This window comes from Hypanus sabinus, unplaced genomic scaffold, assembly GCF_030144855.1.
Source record: "Hypanus sabinus isolate sHypSab1 unplaced genomic scaffold, sHypSab1.hap1 scaffold_421, whole genome shotgun sequence".
In the NCBI taxonomy this organism is placed as follows: domain Eukaryota; kingdom Metazoa; phylum Chordata; class Chondrichthyes; order Myliobatiformes; family Dasyatidae; genus Hypanus; species Hypanus sabinus.
Window position 1 is genome coordinate 212,726 of NW_026781300.1, and position 22,577 is coordinate 235,302.

Genomic DNA, 22,577 nt, shown 5'->3' on the forward strand with positions numbered 1-22,577 from the left:
TCACCAGGTCATCCAGGAAGGATTTCAGCTGCCGTCTGTCATTCCCCGGCACAGCATTCCTCTTCCCCTTCCCCTTCCGTCCGAGGGTGACCCTCAGGGATTTCACCAGCCTCGGCATGCTAGGCCAGCGAAGCGAGGCTAGTTTAGGCCGATGATTTGCACCCACGGAGGAGTGAATAAACTCTCTGATCTCCTCCACAGGTATCAATGGGGTTTTCTCAGGAGGGGTGACGATGTCCATTGTCTCGCTATCAAATGAATCCCCCTCCAACACCTCACTGCAGACAGATCCCCCACGGTCCTCCTCATGTGGTGTATAAGGTGGCTGCCCCTGTAACCTACATTGCACAGCGGGTCCCTCCCTCATACCTTCCCGCTCCACCGTCGCATCAGTCTTACCCACAGTTGCGACGATGGAGGGAAAATCCCAAGGGAATCCCTGCAGGCCATTAGTTGATGGGGTCGGCATGCAGGGTATATCACCCTCCCCAGAAGACAGGTATGAAGGGGACCCCAGCAGCTCTGGAAAATGGATTCACCGGCAGCCTGATGCTGACTGTGAGAGAGCCTGGTCACCTCTCCACTTGTACTACTTAATACAATTCCCTCCAGGGAGGTGCTTACTGCGGAGTCCTGGGTGGAGGGCTCCAGGTCTGTTTTAGACGTGCAAGCAGGCCCAGCACCAGCTTCATGCACAACCACACCACCCACAACAGGACTGGCGGCTACATCTGGGGATTCAGGGTTAGACACAACTTCCACCCGGACCCCCATCCCTTTCTGGGACTCACCCTCATCTACATTCTCTGCCCTCTTGGGGGAACAATCCCATCTCCTCTTCAAGCCGAAGGAGCTTACAGGTGCGGAATTCACCGACAGCGCGGTACTCTCCGCTTCTATCGCCCCGTCCAACCGTACGCTTCCCCGAGCCTCTCTCTCCACCTCAGGGCAAATGGGCGTGAGCTCTGCGGTCTCGGGGGCCGACTTCTTCCCGTGTTTCGACTTCTTCCTCGCTTTCTTGCCCCGCACAGACTCCACCCCGTCCCTCGCTTGAACCTCCCCGCAAGTAGCCCCAGGACCACCCGCCTGAACCACAGGGGTAGGAGCAGAGACTGGAACAGACGTAGGAATAGGGACAGGGGTAGAGACAGGGTCAGGGGCAGGAGCAGGGGCCGGCACAGGTGTAGGAGCAGGAATGGGATCAGGGGCAGAGTTAGCTGGGGCACTGGTTCCCGAAGTGGACTCCCTGGGTTTTCGGGTGCTAGGACAGTCCCGCCGAAAGTGTCCCACCTCCCCGCACGCATGGCACAGTGGGCACTCAGAGCTCCAATACCCCTGATAATCTGCCCCCTCGTGCCGGACAGTAAACCAGCCCTCAACTTCGTCCTTACTTTTCCAGTTTCATGAATACTTGTCGCCGGAAAGAGATTACCGTACGGAGGGTGCGTCTCCTGAATATGTGCCTGATGGCAGTTATTTCTGACCGTATTTGCCCCAGGCAGGCCAGTGCGGGAAGCAGGTCCTCGTTGGGGATGAAAGGCTGTACGTGACCGAGGACGATGCGCTGTGTGGGAGCTGTCAGTAGTTCCATCTGTAAAAAGATGTTCACCACCGTGATCCCTCTACTGAGGGCCCGATGCACCAACTCATCATTCCTCAGGTAAAACACCGCTTTCCCGAACTCTTTCTCAGCGGCCAGAACACCATCTCTCCCCAAGTTCTCCATAGCCTCCGCGCACTTTTCCAGCGTAGTTCCAGTTCGCAAAATACATTGCACCCCGCGTTCAACTTTCACCGTCCGAAACAGGGCGTTGTCCAAGGCCGGAGAGGCAGCCGCCTTTGCATAAATCCCCGCAGGCCTGCGACTCCCTGTAGACTGGTCCGGCATGTTACTTATGTGTCCGAATCGAGAATGATACGGTGGTGCTAGTTATAAAGTCTTGGAGTGAGTTGAGTAACTGGCGGGAAAAGTTTGTACTCGACGGTACCTTGCTGGCTCAGTGACAGAAATTCCAACGCCAGGAAAGGCTCCGTTAGTCCTGCAGAAACTTCCAGGCCGTGAGAGGTCGAGACGTCTCAAACGATGTTTCGGCTCCGACACCGAACGAGAATCCTGACGATAGAGATGGAAGGAGGATGTCCCGATATCAGTGCGGACAAACAACGTCGTTTGTCTCCGGTTTTTGGAGCGAACCAGCTCCCCGGCGAGTTGCCAGCGGCCACAGCCGGGAGCTACGCAGTTCGAAGCCGTCAACGAACCCCGTCCAAACTGGCAGAAAAACTCCAAACGAAGCTCCACTCAAAACCGGCCGCTCACTTAGATGTTCAAGAGACTTTTCAAACCAATTTCCAAGTAATTCAAGACCTTCATAAAGCAGTTTTTCCCCGATTTCTCCCAGCGCAATCAGAACAGCTCGACTCTGTGTCTGACCACGGGAGTGTGTGATGAGACGGTGTGGAGGGAGGTACACTCTGTGTCTGACCCCGGGAGAGTGTGATGGGACAGTGAGGAGGGAGTTTCACTGTCTGACCCCGGGTTGGTGTGATGGAACGGTGTGGAGGGAGCTTCATTCTGTGTCTGACCACGGGAGGGGTGATGGGTCGGTGAGGAGGGAGATTCACACTGTGTCTGACCCCTTGGAGTGTGTGATGAGACGGTGTGGAGGTACACTCTCTGTCTGACCCCGGGAGAGAGTGATACGAAAGTGAGGAGGGAGCTTCACTCTGTGTCTGACCGTGGGTGTGGTGATGGGTCGGTGAGGAGGGAGATTCACTGTGTCTGACCCCAGGGAGTGTGGGATTGGACGTTGTGGAGAGAGATTCACTCTGTTCCTGACCCTGGGTGGGGTGATGGGTCGGAGAAGAGGGAGATTAACTGTGTCTGACCCCGGGAAGTGTGTGATGAGACAGTGTGGAGGGACGTAGACCCTGTGTCTTATCCCGGGAGAGAGTGATAGAACAGTGAGGAGGGTGCTTCACTCTGTGTCTGACCCCGGGTGGGGTGATGGGTCGGAGAAGAGGGAGATTAACACTGTGTCTGACCCCGGGGAGTGTGTGATGAGACAGTGAGGAGGGAGATTCACTCTGTGTCTGACCCCGGGTGGGGTGATGGGTCGGAGAAGAGGGAGATTAACACTGTGTCTGACCCCGGGGAGTGTGTGATGAGACAGTGAGGAGGGAGATTCACTCTGTGTCTGACCCCGGGTGGGGTGATGGGTCGGAGAAGAGGGAGATTAACACTGTGTCTGACCCCGGGAAGTGTGTGATGAGACAGTGTGGAGGGACGTAGACCCTGTGTCTTATCCCGGGAGAGAGTGATAGAACAGTGAGGAGGGTGCTTCACTCTGTGTCTGATCCCGGGTGGGTGTGATGGGAAGGGTGAGGAGAGAGATTCACACTGTGAGTGACCATGGGTGTGTGTTGGGACGATACGGAGGGAGCTTCATTCTGTGTTTGACCCCAGGTTTGTGTGATGGGACAGTGAGGAGGGAGATTCTCTCTGTGTCGGATCCCGGGTGTGTGTGATGGGACGCTGTGGAGGGAGCTTCATTCTGTGTCTGACCCAGGGAGGGGTGATCGGACGGTGAGGAGGGAGATTCACACTGTCTGACCCCGGGAGTGTATGATGGGACGGTGTGGAGGGAGATTCATTCTGTGTCTGACCGTGGGTGTGGTGATGGGTCGGTGAGGAGGAAGATTCACACTGTGTCTGACCCCGGGGAGTGTGTGATGAGACGGTGTGGAAAGGGGTACATTCTGTGTCTGAACCCGGGAGGGGTGATGGGACAGTGAGGAGGGAGATTCACACAGTGTCTGACCCCGGGGAGAGTGTCATGGGTCGTTGTGGAGGGAGATTCATTCTGTGACTGACCCCAGGTGGGGTGATCTGTCGGTGAGGAAGGCGATTCACTCTGTGTCTGACCCCGAGAAGGTGTGATTAGACGGTGTGGAGGGAGATTCACACTGTGTCTGATCCCGGGGTGTGTGTGATGGGACGGTGTGGTGGGAGCTTCAATCTGTGTCTGACCACGAGAGGGTGTGATGGGACAGTGAGGAGGAAGATTCACACTGTGTCTGACCCTGTGAGTGTGTGATGGAACGTTGAGGAGGGAGATTCACTCTGTGTCTGACCCCGAGAAGGTGTGATTAGACGGTGTGGAGGGAGATTCACACTGTGTCTGATCCCGGGGTGTGTGTGATGGGACGGTGTGGTGGGAGCTTCATACTGTGTCTGACCCCGGGGAGTGTGTGATGGGACGGTGTGGAGGGAGCTTCAATCTGTGTCTGACCACGAGAGGGTGTGATGGGACAGTGAGGAGGAAGATTCACACTGTGTCTGACCCTGTGAGTGTGTGATGGAACGTTGAGGAGGGAGATTCACTCTGTGTCTGACCCTGAGACTGTGTGATTAGATGGTGTGGAGAGAGATTCTCACTGTGACTGAACCAGGGTGTGTGTGATGGGACGATGTGGAGGAAGCTTCATTCTGTGTCTGACTCCGGGTTTGTGTGATGGGACAGTGAGGAGGGAGATTCACTCTTTGTCTGACACCGGGTGTGTGTGATGGGACGGTGACGATGGAGCTTCACTCTGTGTCTGACGCCCTGAGTGTGTGATGAAACTTTGTGGAGGGAGCTTCATTCTGTGTCTGACCCAGGTAGAGCTGATGCGACGGTGTGGAGGGAGATTCATTCTGCGTCTGACCGTGGGTGGGGTGATGGGTCGGTGAGGAGGGAGTTTCACACTTTGTCTGACCCCGGGGAGTGTGTGATAATAGACAATAGACAATAGACGCAGAAGTAGACCATTCGGCCCCTCGAGTCTGCACCGCCATTCTGAGATCATGGCTGATCATTCACTATCAATACCCTGTCCCTGCCTTGTCCCCTTATCCCTTGATTCCCCTATCCATCATATATCTATCCAGCTCCTTCTTGAAAGCATCCAGAAAATTGGCCTCCACTGTCTTCCGAGGCAATGCATTCCACACCTCCACAACTCTCTGGGAGAAGAAGCTCTTCCTCAACTCTGTTTTAAATAACTGACCTCTTATTCTCAATCCATGCCCTCTGGTACTGGACTCTCCCAACATCTGGAACATATTTCCTGCCTCAATCCTATCAAATCCTTTAATTATCTTAAGCGTTTCAATCAGATCCCCTCTCAATCTCCTCAATTCCAGCGTGTACAAGCCCAATCTCTCCAATCTCTCTGCGTAAGACAGCCCTGCCATCCCAGGAATCAACCTAGTGAATCTACGCTGCACTTCCTCAATTGCCAGAATGTCCTTCCTTAAACCTGGAGACCAAAATTGTACACAATATTCCAGGTGTTGTCTCACCAGGGCCCTGTACAAATGCAAAAGAACATCCTTGCTCTTGTATTCAATTCCCCTTGTAACAAAGGCTAACATTCCATTTGCCCTCTTCACTGCCTGTTGCACTTGCTCATTCACCTTCATTTACTGGTGAACTAGGACTCCTAGATCTCTTTGCATTTCTCCCTTACCTAACTTGACACCGTTCAGACAATACTCTGCCCTCTTGTTCCAGCTTCCAAAGTGGATAACTTCACATTTATTCACATTGAATGACATCTGCCAAGTATCTGCCCACTCACTCAGCCTATCCAAGTCTCCCTGTATTCTCCTAACGTCCTCTTCGCATGTCACACTGCCTCCCAGTTTAGTATCGTCAGCAAACTTGCTGATATAGTTTTCAATGCCCTCATCTAAATCATTGACATAAATTGTAAAGAGCTGTGGTCCCAATACAGAGCCCTGTGGTACCCCACTAGTCACCTCCAGCCAATCTGAGAAACACCCATTCACTGCTACCCTTTGCTTTCTATCTGCCAACCAGTTTTGTATCCATGTTGAAACCCTGCCTCCAATGCCATGAGCTCTGATTTTACTCACAATATGTGTGGAATTCGGAGATAGGTATACGAATAATAATCGCTATAATAGCAATAATAATAGAAGTAGTAGTAATACTTGAAGAATTCCCCCCAAATATGCCCGAGACTGCCGAAGTGCCACCAATGTAGATCGGGTCAAATGTGTTATGTGCCTCCGGGACCGCTTTGAGAAGTGAAATGAAGGTGATACTGAAAGTCAGACCGTTTTACTCGATCACTTGTGAGGGGTCGACGCGTTTTACGTCGCTCCTGTGTCAGTGGGGAATTCGTTCGTGACCAATGACCATCACTCCACTGGTTTCCAGGTTGTTAGAGAGAAGAGAGAGAACAGACATTTCAGTCAAAAAGTTAATAGGTGTGAACCCGACTTTCGGTGGCATAAGGAAGGAGCAATGGGATCAACATGCACGAAACAGCGCCCCCTAACGCATTCACCGGCGATTTGGGGGATGTTAACCAGGCCAGTCTGAAAAAATCACCAAGCAATTACCATCAACAGATCGCTTGCAGTACCAGAGTAAACCACACACTGGACCACTCTTACACCACCATCTACCGTGCGGTCCCACTCCCTCACTTCGGGAAGTCTGATCACCTGGCTGTACTTCTGCTCCCTGAGTCTAGGCCGAGACTGAAGACCGCAGCACCAGTAGTGAGGACCAAGAACGTTTGGACCAGGGAACCGCAGGAGCGCCCAGAGGACTGCTTTGAATCGGTGGGCTGGACTGTATCCAGCGATTCATCTTCCAACCTGGATGAGTATGGTGTAGTTCTTACGGACTACATTAAAACCTCAGAGGATGAGTATGTTCCTACAAAGAATATGTGTACAATCCCAAACCAAAGGCAATGTATACGCCGTCTGCTGAAGTCTAGATCAGTGGCATTTAAATCCGGCCACCCGCGCCTGTACCAGAAAAACAGCTATGATTTGCGGAGGACCATTTCAAGGAAAAAGAGGCAATTTCGAAGGAGTTTGGACGCGACATCTGATGTACGACAACTTTGCAAGACATTACTTCCTACAAAGCGAAACCCAATGGCATGAATGGCAGTGATGGTTCACTACCAGATGTACCAACGCCTTTTCTGCGCGCTTTGAAAGGTAGAATATAACTACAGGTGTGAAGATCCCTGCTGCACCCGGGGACGCTGTGATTTCTGTCTCAGAAGCCGATGTTAGGCTCTCTTTAAAGAGGGTGAACCCTCGCAAGGCGAACCCTTCCGGTGGAGTCACTGAAAACTTGGGCCAACCGACTGCCGGAAATATTTAAGGACATTTTCAACCTCTCACAGCTGCGGGCGGAAATTCCCACTGCTTCAAAAAGGCAAAAATTATCCCAGTATCTCAGAAGATTAATGTGAGCTGCCTTAATGACCATCGCACGGTAACACTCACATCGACAGTAATAAAACGCGTTGAGAGGTTGCTCATGACGAGACTGAACTCCTTTCTCAGCAAGGTACTGGACCCACTGCAGTTTGCCTATCGCCACAATAGGTCAAGGGCAGATGCAATCTCACTGTCTCTTCGCACGGCCTCAGACCACCTGGACAATACAAGTTGCTGTTCATCGACAATAGCTCAGCATTTAATAGCATCATTCCCACAATCCTGATTGAGAAGTTGCAGTGCCTGCGCATCTGTACCTCCCTCTGCAATTGGATCCTCCACTTCCTAATATGACCACAGTCTGTGTGGATTGGTGATAACATCTCCTCCTCTCATCGCGCCTTTCTTTCCCCGTCCGTCTTTCCCATGTCTATCCCGGCCATCTCCCATCTCTCCGCCCCCAGTCTGACTCTTTCTACACACTTTATCTTCTATCTCTACTTCTACCCACGTCTCTCTTCTTTCTCGCTCACTTTATTTCACTCTCGAACAATATTCCCTCTCTCACATCAAGTAGCTGTTTCACTCCCATTTCTTTCTTTCCCTCAGTGTCTCTCACCCAGTCCCGCTGCACAAGTCTCTCTCCTCCTGGGTCCCTTTCCCTTTCGTCATTTTTCAACCCGTCATTAACGCACAATCTCTCTCCCTCTCTCTCCAGTGTAATTCTGTCTTCATGTGTCACTCCCGTGTTTCTTTTTCCAGTTATTCTGCACTGACTCTTTCACCACAGTCTCCCTCTCCCTTCGTACTCTCTCTTTCTCTGAGTTTTCCCTCAGTCTGTCTCCCTCTGTTCTCCCTGTCCCCTCAGCCTCTCTCCCTGGTCTTTCTCGCTGACGCCACTCCCCCCTCCCAGATATCCCTCTCCACCAGTCTCTCTCTCACGCAGACTTTCCGTTTCTAACAGACCCGCTCACCGCCAGTGTCTCTCTCCCCAGTCCCTCTCTCCACCAATTCCTCTCACCTCCAATTCCTCTCACCTCCAGTCTCTCTACTCAGTCTCGCTTCCCAGTCTCTGTCTGCCTCTCTCTCCACCACTCTCTTTTCCCCAGTTTATCTCTCCCGTCTCTCTCCCCAGTCTCTCACTCACTTACCCTTTCTCTCCATCAGTCAGTTTCAGCAGCCTCCCTCCGCTCTCATTTCTCGCATTCTCTCTCTCTTCCCATTCTGTCTCCCCATTCTCTCTCTCCATATACTCCCTCTCTCTTCCCCGTCTCTCTCCCCTAGACCTTCTCACCAGTCCCTCTGTCCCTGACCCCTCTCTGTCCCCTAGTCCCTGTTTCCCCACTCTCTCTCTTCTCATTCGATTTCATCCCATTTTCTCTCTCCGTCTCTCTCCCTAGTCTCTTTCTCCCCATTCTCTCTCTCCCCAGTCTCTCTATCCCGTTTCTCTCTCCGCAGAATCTCTCTCCCCCGTTTCTCTATACCCGTCCCAGTTTCCCCAGTCTCTCTCTCTTCCCATTCTCTCTCTCCCGTCTCTCTCTCTTCCCATTCCCTCTTCCCAGTCTCTTTCTTCCTCGTCTCTCTCTCCCCCAGTCCTCTCCCAACTTTCTCTTCCCATTTGATCTCTCCCCACTCTCTCTCTCCTTAGTCTCTCTCCCCCGTCTCTCTCCCCAGACTCTCTATCCCTGTCTCTCTCTCCCCGTCTCTCTCCCCTAGACCCTCTCACCAATCTCTTTCTCCTCATTCTCTCTCTCCGCATTCTCTCTCTCCCCTGTCTCACCCCATTCTCTCTCTCTCCAGTCTCTCTCTCCCCAGTTTCTCTCTCCCAGTCTCTCTCCCCAGTCTTCCTCTCTCCAGTCTCTCTCGCCTGTCTTTCTTCCCTTAGTCTCTCGCTGCACGCAATCTCTCTTTCCCAGAATTTATCTCTTTCTCCCTAGTCTCTTGCAACTGATTCTCTCGCTCCTTCCAGTCTCTCTTTCCTCAGTGCTTCGCTCCCCCATTCTTTCCCTCTGCCAATGACACTCCTCCAGTGTGTCGCTCCCGTATTTCCCTCACACTCCTTCACTCCCGTCTTTCTCTCCTCTCTCTCTCCTTCTGATTCTGCCTCTGGCTACCTGTGTCTTAACCGTCTCCACGTGACTCTCTTCCCCCGGTGAGTCGCTCTCCGTTTATTTCTCACCAACATCCATGAGTTTCCCCGCAATTCTTTCCCTGTCTTTTCATCTCACCTGCCTCTCTTCCCCGTCCTCCCTCCTGACACTCTCTTTCCCCAACTCCCCCAATTCCTCCTTTTTTCTCTTTACCCCCCCCCCCACTCTCTTTTTGTACCACCATCCAGTTTCCTCTCTGGTCCCACTGTCGACTGTCCGTACGCCTGTTTCCCTCTATTTACGCCTGTAAATATTAACCACAAATATTACGCCGATTTACGCCTGTAAATATTGTCCACAATTGATATCATCCCAAAGCCACTGCACAATGACATTAAACAATTCTGCCCGCCCAGTATAATGTAAATCTCAGGAAAGCCACACTACGAAACACCGCTAGAATGGTCCGGAAGTTTATAACACTTGAGAAATCGGTGTACTTATCTCTGTCAATATCTGAAGTTTTACCAGCTTTAATGAAAAAAAAAAGTGATACTAATCATGCCATTGTACTGGGGTGAATGCAGAGGAGATTCAGCATGCAGTTTGCTCGGACGGAAATTGATTACAAATCAGGAAGTGAGAAAACATTCCATCCTTGAAGCAGAGTTCGCGTTATGAAGCGAATGCATCTGTTCTCTAGTGTTAAACATTTCTTCATAACAGGTTTTAACAGATTTCTCTAATGCGAAGGACAAATGTAAGGTTTACTGTAAGTTCCTGCAGACTGTTGATTGTCGTTTTCATTCCATTATAGTGCAAAAGTCTAAAGTAACAAAGGAGCTGCATTTTCACCGATTTGATCTTCAATAACCTCAGATCCCGAAGCGCTCCGTCATGATGGGAACTGGAGTGGCTGTGACGGAAGCGGATGATGTAGTGAAACAAACAAAAATAAAAACTAGTTTGAGTTCAGTAATTGGTCGGAGGTGGATGTCTCGGGCTGCGGGTGACGTAGGTTCTGTTCGCGTGCCGTGTTTCTCTCGGGCTCCCCGCAGATTTACTCTCCCCGCCGCCACGTTCTCCGTTGAATTGTGAAGACGGAGAGCTCTCCGACCCCACTGAGAAGAACTTATATATTACGTTTATTAATTAGTTGAGTAATCGACGCGAGCGGGTATTTCACTGCGCTGATAAACTGCACTCTGAATTTGGACTGAGTTACCCCATAAATAAACGTGTTGGTGCAGCAACTTAACAGCATCAGCATGTATCCGATGTGTTTAAATATGAATTCTGTTTCGTTGTAATTACTTTGATTCAATCCCATACTGATGTAGTACAGGAATTCAGCAACATTCACCGACCACAGGATGATGAAGCTCCCGGAGATGGAGAGAAGTAAGATCACAGACCTCCTCCTGCTCTCCATCTCTGGGTCACTGCGGTTCTCCGTCTTGTTCTGTCCCCTCAGCCTCTTACGGACGCGACTGGTCACGACAATATGCCTGACTGTCAGAGCGTTGAACAGAAGTATTAACACAAACGGGAGTAATGGCATTAGAACGGTGGAAAGCCAGCTATATCCCACCCATCCGCGGTCAGTATAGTAGCCCGGCTTTATTAGACAGTCCCAGGGTATATTGTCAATCACTCTCAGAGGACGATATCTAAAGAATTCGGGCACATTTTTAACACAGAACAGAACTCCAGTTGTTGTCAGAACCGCAGTCGCAGTTTTCCCGGTGCAATACTTTGCTCTCCGCTTCTGACAACAGATGGCGACAAACCGATCAAATGTAAAAGTGACGGTGAACCAGACAGAACAGTGAGTAGCTGACTCTCCCAGGGCAGCGATTGCAATGCATACGGGGGTGATGTCCAGGAAAGTCCCGGGGAAGTAATAATAACTGATCCGCCACAATATGACATCAAAGATGATGGTTAGTAGATCCGCCGCTGCCATGGCCACCAGGTACCGCGTGGTGCAGGTGGAGAGGCCGCACTTTCCCCGGGACAGGATCACAATCGCCACTAAATTCACTGGAGAGACAGAAAAAAAGAATGAGTGAATTACAGACTCACCACTCTGTGGGTCTCTGAGCAAAGCTCAGCGAGATATTGAGAACAATCAAACTTCGCAGACCGCTCACTTTTGGAGGTTTAAAAGGCGTAAAGTACTAGACAGAGATGCCTCAACCGCGTGCACGTTGGGTGAAAGGGAGCAGGAGAGTCGGTACTGGAAGAGGAACAGTGTTTGGGAAGGAAACACTGTCAACTGGTCACCGAGAGCGTTCTAGAGAAATCAATTAAACTCTCTTGGCATCGGGTTTCGACTGACGTGTAAAGGCTGCATATATCGGCAACTTTTTCAGCGATGGTTATGGCCACGTTCCCGACACCTATGTTTTATCACTTTCCCACTACAGCGAAACCGCGCCTCTGCCCAGTTACAAAATTCAAAGCAATTCACTGACTCGACTTGTCATTAAAATGTGTCTGACTGCCAGAACGTTGAACAGTAGTATTAACACAAACAGGAGTAATGGCGTTAGAACGGTAGAAAAACAGTTATATTCCACCCACCCGTGGTCCATATACTAACCGCCTTTCCAATACATTCCCAGGGGATATGACAATCACTTTCAGATAATGATATCTCAAGAAGTAGGGCACCTTGTTAAGCAGATCAGAATGCCGGTGGTTATCAGAACCACAGCTGCAGTTTTCCCTGCGCAATATTTTGTTTTCCGCGTCAGCCAGCAGATGGCGACAAACCGATCAAACGTGACAGTGACGGTGAACCCAGACAGAACAGTGAGTGGCTGACTCTTTCAGGACAGAGATCGCACTGCACACGGGCTGATATCAAGGGAAGTTCAGGGAAAGTATTAATAACTGATCTGCCACAGTGTTACATCACATATGATGGTCAGTAGTTCCGCCGTTGCCATGGGCACCAGGTAGATAGTGGTGCAGGTGCAGAGGCCGTACTTTCACCGGGTCAGGATCACTATCGCCACTAAATTGACTGGGTGAACAGCAGAAAGTATGAGTGAAACACTGTCTCGCCTCTCCGTGGGTCTCAGGGCAGAGATAAGCTGGAAACTGAGAAAAATTAAATTTTACAGAAAACTCATTTCTGGAGTTTCCAAAGGTGTAAAGCAGGAGTTCCCAAAGCCTCACACGAGTACATGATGGGTGAAAGGGTGCGGTACTCGATAGTGGAAGAGGAACAGTACATGGAAAAAGGCAATGTCGACTGATCGCCTCGGACGCTTTGGAGAAATAGGTATAAATCTCGCACAGTCAAGTTTTCGACAGATGTGTAAAGCCTGGACATTTCATCAGCTTTCTCAGCGTTGGTTATTCCAACTTCCCGTCACCTCAGTTCTGACAATCTCTCCATAGAGCGAAACCCCGCTCCCTCAGGTTCTGATCATGAGCCTTCCTCGTCTGGCCTCTACCGACATATCTGAGTTGACTCTTCACTTCCTCTTCACTGCACAGATAACATGGCGTGGAAGCAAACACTGGTACACTGAAACCCACACAAAACCATTCTTGATGTTTCGGAGTCTGAGACACAAGTGATGTATAGCGCTCCCCTGAGTCGCATCGGGGATTTGCTTCACGCGCTCCCTTCAAACCTGCAGCAGGCTCTTCAAGCACAGTGCAATACCTTCAAAACGGAGATTAAAGCTTGTAGTGTTATTGATGCGGAATAATCCCAGTGTGTCTAGCGCCCTGAATTATCGGAATTTCGTTTTCCATTGATAAGTCCAAACGGCCTGCCATGAAACGGCAACATGAACCAATCTCCCCGATCATCCACTTTACATCTGTTTCAACTACGGTTTACTTACAGCGGGGGGGGGGGGGGGTTACGAATTAAAATGCAAGGGAACTTCTGAACGAGCAAAGAGTTTTGCCACAACGTCTGTACCCCACTCTCTGATACACCGGGATCACAGCGCTGTCGGGCACCAAACGAGTCCAAAGACCGCGCACACGGAAAAACAAATATTCGGTCGCCTCTCTTCTTACCAGGAACACCAATAACGGCAATGATCATGAACCATATCTTCCTCACACGGGAAAATACTTCAAGCATTCTGTGTGAGATTCAGCCTGTCTTCCAGCTGCCCACGATCTCGCTGAGGAAGCTCTGAGCTGATGAATCCCCACGGTCATTCATTTATACTCGCACCAGCACGCTGAATATTCAATACCACACGAGGCTGACGTGTCTTACAACAGCCGGGCTAAAAATAAACATGAGGTAAGTCAATTAAAATCTCAACTGTGTTGAGGTATGGAGAGGTTGACACGAAACAGCACAATCTCAAAGACGAAGCAACGACAATTCAAGAAGTCAGCGAATGTTGTTGCGAAACCCTCTCAGGCTCACCTCTCGAATTCATGATTTCTATTGTTAATCTTGTCCTTTCCGAGACTCCATAGACATGGTCATCATAGACTAATGCTGCACTGTTATTGGCTGCTCTGTTTCACTCTGTGATCTTGCAATAGAAATGAAAAAAAAACTAAACAATATGCTGTTTGCACGGTCCTGGAATATCGCAAAAAGCCTTAAAATAATATCGCATCCAGATTGTTAATTATATTAATTGCAGCGCACACTAAATGCTGGGCGAACTGAACAGGTCAGGCAGTACCTATGGAAATGAATAAACTACCGTCGTCTCTGGCCGAGACAACGAAAAGTAGATATTCCCAGTGTCCAAACATTTCAAATCATAATCCCATTCTCTATCCGGGATGTCGGCCAATGGCCGCCCTCTCTGCCACGACGAGGCCACTTTCCGGCTCGGGGAATAACACTTTACATTCCACCTGGGTCGCCGCCATTTTCATCAATAAACACGGATATTTCGAATTAACGCATTTTCAGTTCGTTTTCTCTCTTCTTCATTTCCCATTCTGACCTCTTACTCTTTCGGATCAGCTGTCTGACTCCTCTCATGGTGTCTCCTAGACTTCCTTTTCACCTATGATCCACACTCCTCTCCTGCCGGCTCGATTCTTCTCCAGCCATTTCCATTTTCGACCTATCACGCCGAAGCTACTTACTTCGTCCCTGTAACCTACCAACCTGCCTTCACCGATCACCATCCAGATTTTCCTGATCCCCCCCCCCCCCACGGAGCAAAACATCTTATTCTGGCATCTACCCGCTTCCTTTCCAGACCTGTTGAAGGGGAACGGCCCGAAACGTCAACTCGTTATTCATTTGCTTATTTGCTGCCTAACCCGCTGAGTTCCTCCGTGTGCATAACATAGATGCAGTCGCTCACAAGCTAAACCAGCTCCCATCAAAGTTCGTACCCGTATGCAGCAAAGTAACTCTATCACCGTACACATGGCCCTCGAATTGGTACCAATGTTTAAACCGACAGGGCATCTGCAGTCATTACATCTGCACCAGCAATGAGAATTGATTTTCAGATACACTAATTTAGTAACGTTATTAGTAATGTGATGCTAATCGCATTGACTTGTTTAACAATCTGAAATACACTTACACTGGAAGCATAACACAACATTCTATTTTCTGCTTTAATTCCCCGTGTTGCTACCTCAATGTGCTCATACGTTGAACGGATTGGACTAAACAGCACACAAGTAGATCCTGTCACGTGTCTCGATACCGGTTGCAGGACAAGCCAATGGTTTGTCAACAGCCAAGCAGGCTCGATGGGCTGAATGGCCTAATTATGTTCCCAGGTATTCTGGTATTATGACTGATTTGGCAAATGAAGCGCGTAGTCGGGTCGTGGTCATTATTGAGATACGTTGCGGTTACCTTCCATATGTGAGTAGGGCTGGGATATTCACCAAGAGTGACGGGGTTCGCCACAGTGCTGATTAGAGACGGACAAGGAAACGGAATTTCAAACATCAATGAAGGCGAGGATGCGGATTGATAATGTGGTGATAAATACATTGGAAATACCCGCCTTCACTGACGGGGAAGGTCCGAACGTAACGATATATAATATTGGTGAGATTCGAGTTTTTCAACATTTGTTCGGCTCGCCATCAGTAAATGATGTGGATGCAGTGGAGCCGATGCAGAGGGATTTCCGCAGGAAGGTGCCGGAAAAAAAAAAAACATTGTAGAGATCAGCGGAGAATCCGTCATTCTGCCCTTGACGAGGAGGGAAATGGATTTCATACAGAAGTTTTTATTTGGTCAGCGGTAGTAACCGTTTCCCCACATCAGATGCATCTGAAGCGAAGAGCACAGGTTTACTGGAAGGGCAAGTTTTAGCGCGCAGTGCTGACGTTCCCGATGTTAGGAAACGACTCAGAGATTGAGTTCCAAACCTGACAACATAGGCTGCTGCACTTTCAATGTTCACAGTGATGGTACAACTACATCAGGGAGGGAGAAAAAATAAAACCGGATTTGCATGCGCGGACAACCGATAATTTTCCCACAGACCACGTGGTTGATCCTCTGCTCCCTGGTTCCCTGATATTCGGGGACATTTTCCCCGTCTATGGCCTTCTCCCCTGTCAACGTGAGGCATAACAAAAGCTGGAAGAACGGACCGATCTTCCAACTGGATGCCTTCCAATGAGGAATTGTACTCCACTACGCCGGCTGAACTGCCCTCTCAGGTGAGGTCCTCGCCCCTTCTCGCCTCTGTACCATAAAATCCTGACGAACAGTCAATATTTCACGCTCCACAGAATAAATCCCCATGGTGTACTTTATCTTTCACCGCCCCCCCAGTAATCTCCATGTAGGAAATTGACACGCTTGCGTTTCTGACCCAGTTCCGAGGGTGAGTATTAACTACTTTCTGTCTTGACGGAGTCTGTTTCACTTGATGAGTTCTACCAGTCTATGTTTCTGTTTCAGATTTTGGAATAATATCTGTCACGTGACTCACACCGGATAGAGCAATGGATCATAAATTGCCAAATGCCTATGGCCAGAACAGGCCGTTCTGTTTATAGGAATAAATGGAGCCACTGCTATACGTGGTACACTGGCATGTAAATCACATAAACAACATCCGAGAGTTCTTCGAGGGTGAAATTCACCCGGTGGAAAGCGGCCGAGTTACAAATCCCTGCAATTACTCCCATCAACTTCCTAGTACCCTCCAGAAACAGTCAGATAACAGGAATGGTCACCGCTGGGAAAAGGAGAGGACGTCGGCCAGGCGTTCCTCTCGATCCTGATGTCATCTTCAACTTTCCGACTTGAGGTTATCCATTCCTGCGGTGGCTGGTCTCCACAAAGTTGCCGCCGGCTGCTGCTGAAATCCCCCGTTCCGATCTCTTTCCTTATCAGATCTCTCTGTGAAGTTTCAATTTTGTTAGTTCAAACTTTGTGCTTCTTTGCTCCAGAACAGTGATCTGGATAGCTGTTTGGTTGTCATATCGAAATCAGACGGGTTCAAACCAAACATTGTGCGTAGACCACCAGACCACAAACTGTTCTGTCCACAAGCCTGCCATTTTACATTTCCCTTGTCTGAAAATGTACCCAGGTTTCGCAGATCGCCAACAAAAACTAAAACCGAAAGAATTTTTGCCCATTAATCAATTACTGAATAAGAACCTCTATTCCTACGAGCACATGGCAAGAACAAATATCTTTCTTTGTTTAGACAGTTCCGCTGTCTGTCTATCCAACTGTCTATCTAGCTGCCTGTCTATCTATTCGCCTTTCCGTCGGCCTGTTACTTTGCCTGTCTGTTCACCTGCTGCTATGACAGATTATGCGACTTCCATCGAGCGGATTGCACAAGGGGATGGACAATGTGAAGCCGTTATAAAGATGGAAATGCCTCTTTTCTCAATATTACTGCATCGATATCCATAAGATAGATACCCTGTGACATGGGAATGACCCCAGTTTACCATCTCATTGTCACTTCAAGGGTATTTACAAAGGCGATTGAATTTCATGATCCATTAGTCAGCGAGTCGGTGGATGGCAATCTGTCCCAGTTTTATCTGCATTTATGATACATTATTTGCTGGACATGGAGTGCAAAAACTAATGGAAAATAACAATAATCATGTGAATGAGGATCAATATCGAGTACCCTGCAGTCCACAACCAGTGAAGACCTCCACTGTCATTGTCGAGGCTGAACAGCGGTCGGCACCGAGGTTTCGGCACTCCAGTTCCCTGGAGTATGGTGAGATGCCACTGTCCCTGACTGTCAGTTACTGACCGCCGCATTCATTCGTAGAAACTCTGTACTTAAAGGCCTCGGGCTGAGCACTCAGTGCTCAATAGTGGAAGTAACATTTCTAGTCCTTCAGTCTGTGAGTTACACATTGGAATGGGTTGTTGCTAACTTGCTAATTTTTTGTTTTAGTCTGTGTTAGTTCTGGACCTTACACTGCACTAAAGCTCACCACCGTCCGGAGATCTCTCGTTACATCCACAAGATCATCAGGCTCCAAGGTCAAACAATCACAAGATTCGTGTGACGTTCTTCTGAAAAATGATGCAAAATGTGATCAGGAAATGGTGAACTTTTGAATGGAACCCGACCAAACACCCGATTGTGGCCGCTAACGAAAGAACCTTGAATGAATCACAGCACGTCTTTTGAATATTGGAGGAAAATGCAAAGCCCATGGGAAGCACGGAGCATCGCATAACGAAAATGTTGCACAACGGAACTCCGGGGTCAAGATCCAAGGTGATCGTTGAAACTATGTGGTCGCAATTTCACACGCTGCGACACTCCGTCTCCATTTGCAATAATATTGGTTATTCATGATAATAGACAGGCACGCGCGCGCGCGCGCGCACACACACACACACACACACACACACACACACACACACACACACACACACACACACTCACACACACACACACGTACACACAAATACATGGTAGTTGAGGAACTTGGCATTTTTAGCTAATTCATTGTCGAACATGAATTGTTTTTACACATTCAATTGCAGACAAATCTTTCCATCAAAGGGATTTTTTTTTATATTTTACAGAAGACGAGGACTTCACGCACTGACATGCCGAGATTCATTTTCAATCGTACTATGTCTGCAAACTGTGTTTGGAGTTACCCTTTTTGGAGCCTTATGACCCTCCACGAGGAGTAAATAAATAAATGTGGCAAATGTACAGAGGATATTATCGTAGAGTTCAGCAGAGGTTCCCCAGTGAGACAGGGAAAGGATGTTAGTGTACAGGAACAGTGGTGTGCAAAAACTGTTGAAAAATATGCTCAAGAAGAAATTAAGATCATACGGAAATTTCAGAAAACTAGTTAATCATGAAGATCAAGAAGATTATAAGGCTGGCAGGAAGGAGCTAAAGCAACAAATTAAGAGAGCCAGAAGTGTCCACGGAAAGGCCTTCGCGGGCAGGATTTAGGAAAACCCCAAAACATTCTACCAATATATGAAGAGCGAGAGCAAAATACGTCAGAGAACAGGACCGATCAAGTGTGACAGTGGAAAAGTGTGTCAGGGACCGGAGGAGATAGGAGAGATACTTAATGAATACTTTGTTTTAGTGTTCACTACGGAACAGGATCTTGGTGATTGTAGTGATGACTTACAGCGAACTGAAATGCTTGGGCATGTAGGTATTAATAACGAGGATGTGCTGGAGCTTTTGGAATGCATCAGGTTGGATAAATCACCGGGACCGGACGAGATGTCCGCCAGTCAACTGTGGGAGGCGAGGGTGGAGATTGCTGAGCCTCTGGTGATGATCTTTGAATCACCAATGGGGACGGGAGAGGTTCCGGAGGATTGGAGGTTTCCGGGTGTTGTTCCTTCATTCAAGAAAGGGAGCAGAAGTAACCTATGAAATCATAGGTCAGTGAATCTTACTTCACTGGTTGGTAAGCTAATGGAGAAGATCCTAAGAAGCAGGATTTATGAATATTTGGAGAGGCATAATATGATAAGGAATGGTCAACATGGCTTTGTGAAAAGCAGGTCGTGCCTTCCGAGCCTAGTTGAATTTTTTTAAGGATGTGACTAAACACATCAGAAAGTTAGAAACATAGAAAAACTGCAGAACAATACATGCTATTCGGCCCACAAAGCTGTGCCGAACATGTCTCTACCTTAGAAATACCTAGGCTTTACCCATAACCGTCTAAGCCCCATGTATCCATCCAAGAGTCTTTTAAAAGACCCTAATATTTCCGCCTCAACCACCGCCGCCGGCAGCCCATTCCGCGCACTCACCACTTTCTGAGTAAAAAAACGTAACCATGGCATCTCCTCTGTACCTACTAAGTTCCTTAAAACTATGCCTTCTCGTGTTAGCCATTTCAGTCCTGAGGGAAAGCCTCTGTCCATCCACATGATCAATGATCTCATTATCTTGCACACCTCTATCAGGTCACCTCTCATCCTCTGTCGAACCATCCTTGTAAATCTCCTCTGCACCCTTTCTATGTCATTCCTGGAGTGGGGCGATGAAAACTGAGCATAGTACTCCAAGTGGGGTCTGACCAGGGTCCTATATCGCTGCAACATTACCTCTCGGCTCTTAAACTCAATCCCATGATCTTTCCAGCTACTTCCTTCCGAACCCGAGGGTGCATTCCATCAGGTCCCGGAGATTTATCCTCCCTCAGACCATTAACCTTCCAGTGCACCATCTCAGTCGTAATTTTCACTGCAAATATATCACTTCCCTGACACTTTTGTGCGTCCTGTATACTGCAGTGGACTTCCACTGTGAAGACTGATGCAAAATAAGCGTTCAGTTCTTCTGACATCTTAGCGTCTCCCATTACATTATCTCCAACGTCATTTATATCGGTCCAATGTCTACCCTCGAGTCTCATTTACCTTGCATACACTTAAAAAAACTTTTAATATCTTCTTGTATATTAATCGAAACTAATATTCACAATTCATCTTTTCCTTCCTAATGACCTTCCTAAGGCCGATTTATACTTGTCCGTCAAATCGACGTCGTAGTTACGGCGTAGCCGCGAACCTACGCCATACTCTGCCCCGTAGCATGACGCGCACCTCCCCAAAAATGTAACTACGCGTGGCGACGACGCAGACCGGAACAACTGTGATTGGTCGGTTTGGTAGCATCTCATTTCCTCCTACGCATCAGTAGCATCGCATTGGGCGACTGAAGGGCAGGGAAGGAACTCAGGCTGCAATGCTTCCCATAAAGCCTTACAGACCTCCGAAGTTATGGAGGGCCCTTTGCTCAACGCCAGTTTGTAGCTGGCCGCTACAGCCTGTTGACTTCCACCTGAAGCTAAATCTCGAATGGTGATTGCCAGTCTCTGAGTATACTGTGCGCACACTGATTCGAAATAAGTGGTTGGAGACGATGAACCAAATCGTCAAATCTACCAGCCGACATCCGAAAATATTTGAAATGAATTTCCTCGTCCATATCTCTCAGTAGCCGGACAAGCACAGAAAATTCTCCCTTCTTCTGTTTCAGTCGCCATTGTTTGAAGTTTGAGTTTCATCCTGTTGAGTTTCAACACGAAGTGGCATAGAAACCCCAGAGTCAACTAGCGTTCTGGCAGTGAATTGCAGAGCTACGCAGAAACACTAGCGCATGTAAAAATGATCACAAATGCGTAGCCCACTTGCGTAGGCTATGACGTAAGCTAGTACGCACAAGTATGAATCAGCCTTTCGTTTCCGTCTGCAAGTTTTTAAAAACTTCCCAATCCCCTACCTTCCCATTAGCTTTGGCTTCCTTCTCTGCCCTCTCTGTTGCTTTTGCATCGGCTCTGGATTGACTTGTCATCCACGGGAGTTTCCTTCTTCCATTCGTAAATTTATTATTATTTGGAATATATCTGTCTATATATATATATATCTGTAACCTCATTTTTCGCAGAAACTCCGGCCATTGCTGCTCTGTTTTCTTTCCTGTTAGTGTCCCTTTCCAGTCAACTTTGTCCAATTCCCCTCTCACGCCATTGTAACTTTATTTATTCCACTGAATTTCTCCCTTTCTAATTTTACAGTGAATTATATCATATTATGATCACTGTTTCCTAAATGTTCCTTAACCTGAAGCTCTTTTACCACCTTCGAATCATTGTACAGCAACCAATCCGCACAGTCGATCCCCTGCAGGGCCCAACAACAAGCTGTTCCCAAAAGCAATCCCTTAGACTTTCTGCAATTTCTCTCTCTTGAAGTCCAGTACTGACCTGGTTTTCCCAATCTACTTTCTTGAGAAAATCCTGAAAGATTATCATGACATTGCTCTTCTGACACGTCTTTTCTATCTCCTGCTGTAATTTACAATCCATATCACGACTGCTGTTTGGAGGCCTGTATACAACTGCCATTCGGGTTCATTTACCCTTGGCATTTCTTAACTCAACCCCTAAAGGCTCTGCAACTTCCGATCCTATGTCATCCTTTCTAATAAATTAATATTATTTCTTATTCACTGGGTCTCACCATCCCCTTTGTCTACTAGCCAAACTTTCCGATACAATGTATATCCTTGGGCGTTCAGCTCTCGATGGCAGCCATCCTTTTTCCAAGTTTCAGAGATGGACACTACGTCATACTTGCCAATCTGCAGCTGAATTTTTATTTCTTATGCTGCGTGCATTCAGATATAATATTTTCAATCCAATATATGTTGCTTTCGGTTTTAACTGAACCAAGGCTCTATTGCCCTGCAACTCACTGAGGCTGTGATTAAGCCTCGTCTCCTGCCTGTCCTTTCTATTATCTCTTTTGTACACTTTATTTGATTATTTCTGTTTTCCCTTCCTCAGCCCTATCAGTCAGGTTCCAATTCCCTTGCCAAATTAGTTTAAATTCTGTCGAACAGCTCCATTAACCCTGCCTGATAGGATATTGAACCACTTTGGGTTCAGGTGTAAACCGGCCTTTTTGTACAGGTTGCACCTGCCCCGGAAGGGGCCCCAGTGATCCAGGAACCCGAAGCCCTTTCCCCATGCCAGTTTCTCAGCCACGCTTTAATCTGCCTAAACATGCAATTCTTGCGCTCGTTAGCGCGTGGAACAGGCAGCAATCCTGAGATTACTATCTTGGAGGTCCTGCTTTCCAGCTTCCTACCCAACTCCCTGAATTCTTTCTTCAGGACCTACTCCCTTTTTTTTAACGTATATCGTTGGGACCAACGTGTATCAAGACTTCTAGGTGTTAACCCTCTCCCTTCAGAATACCCTGCACCCGATTCGAGACATCCCGTCCCCTGGCACCTGGGCAACACGCC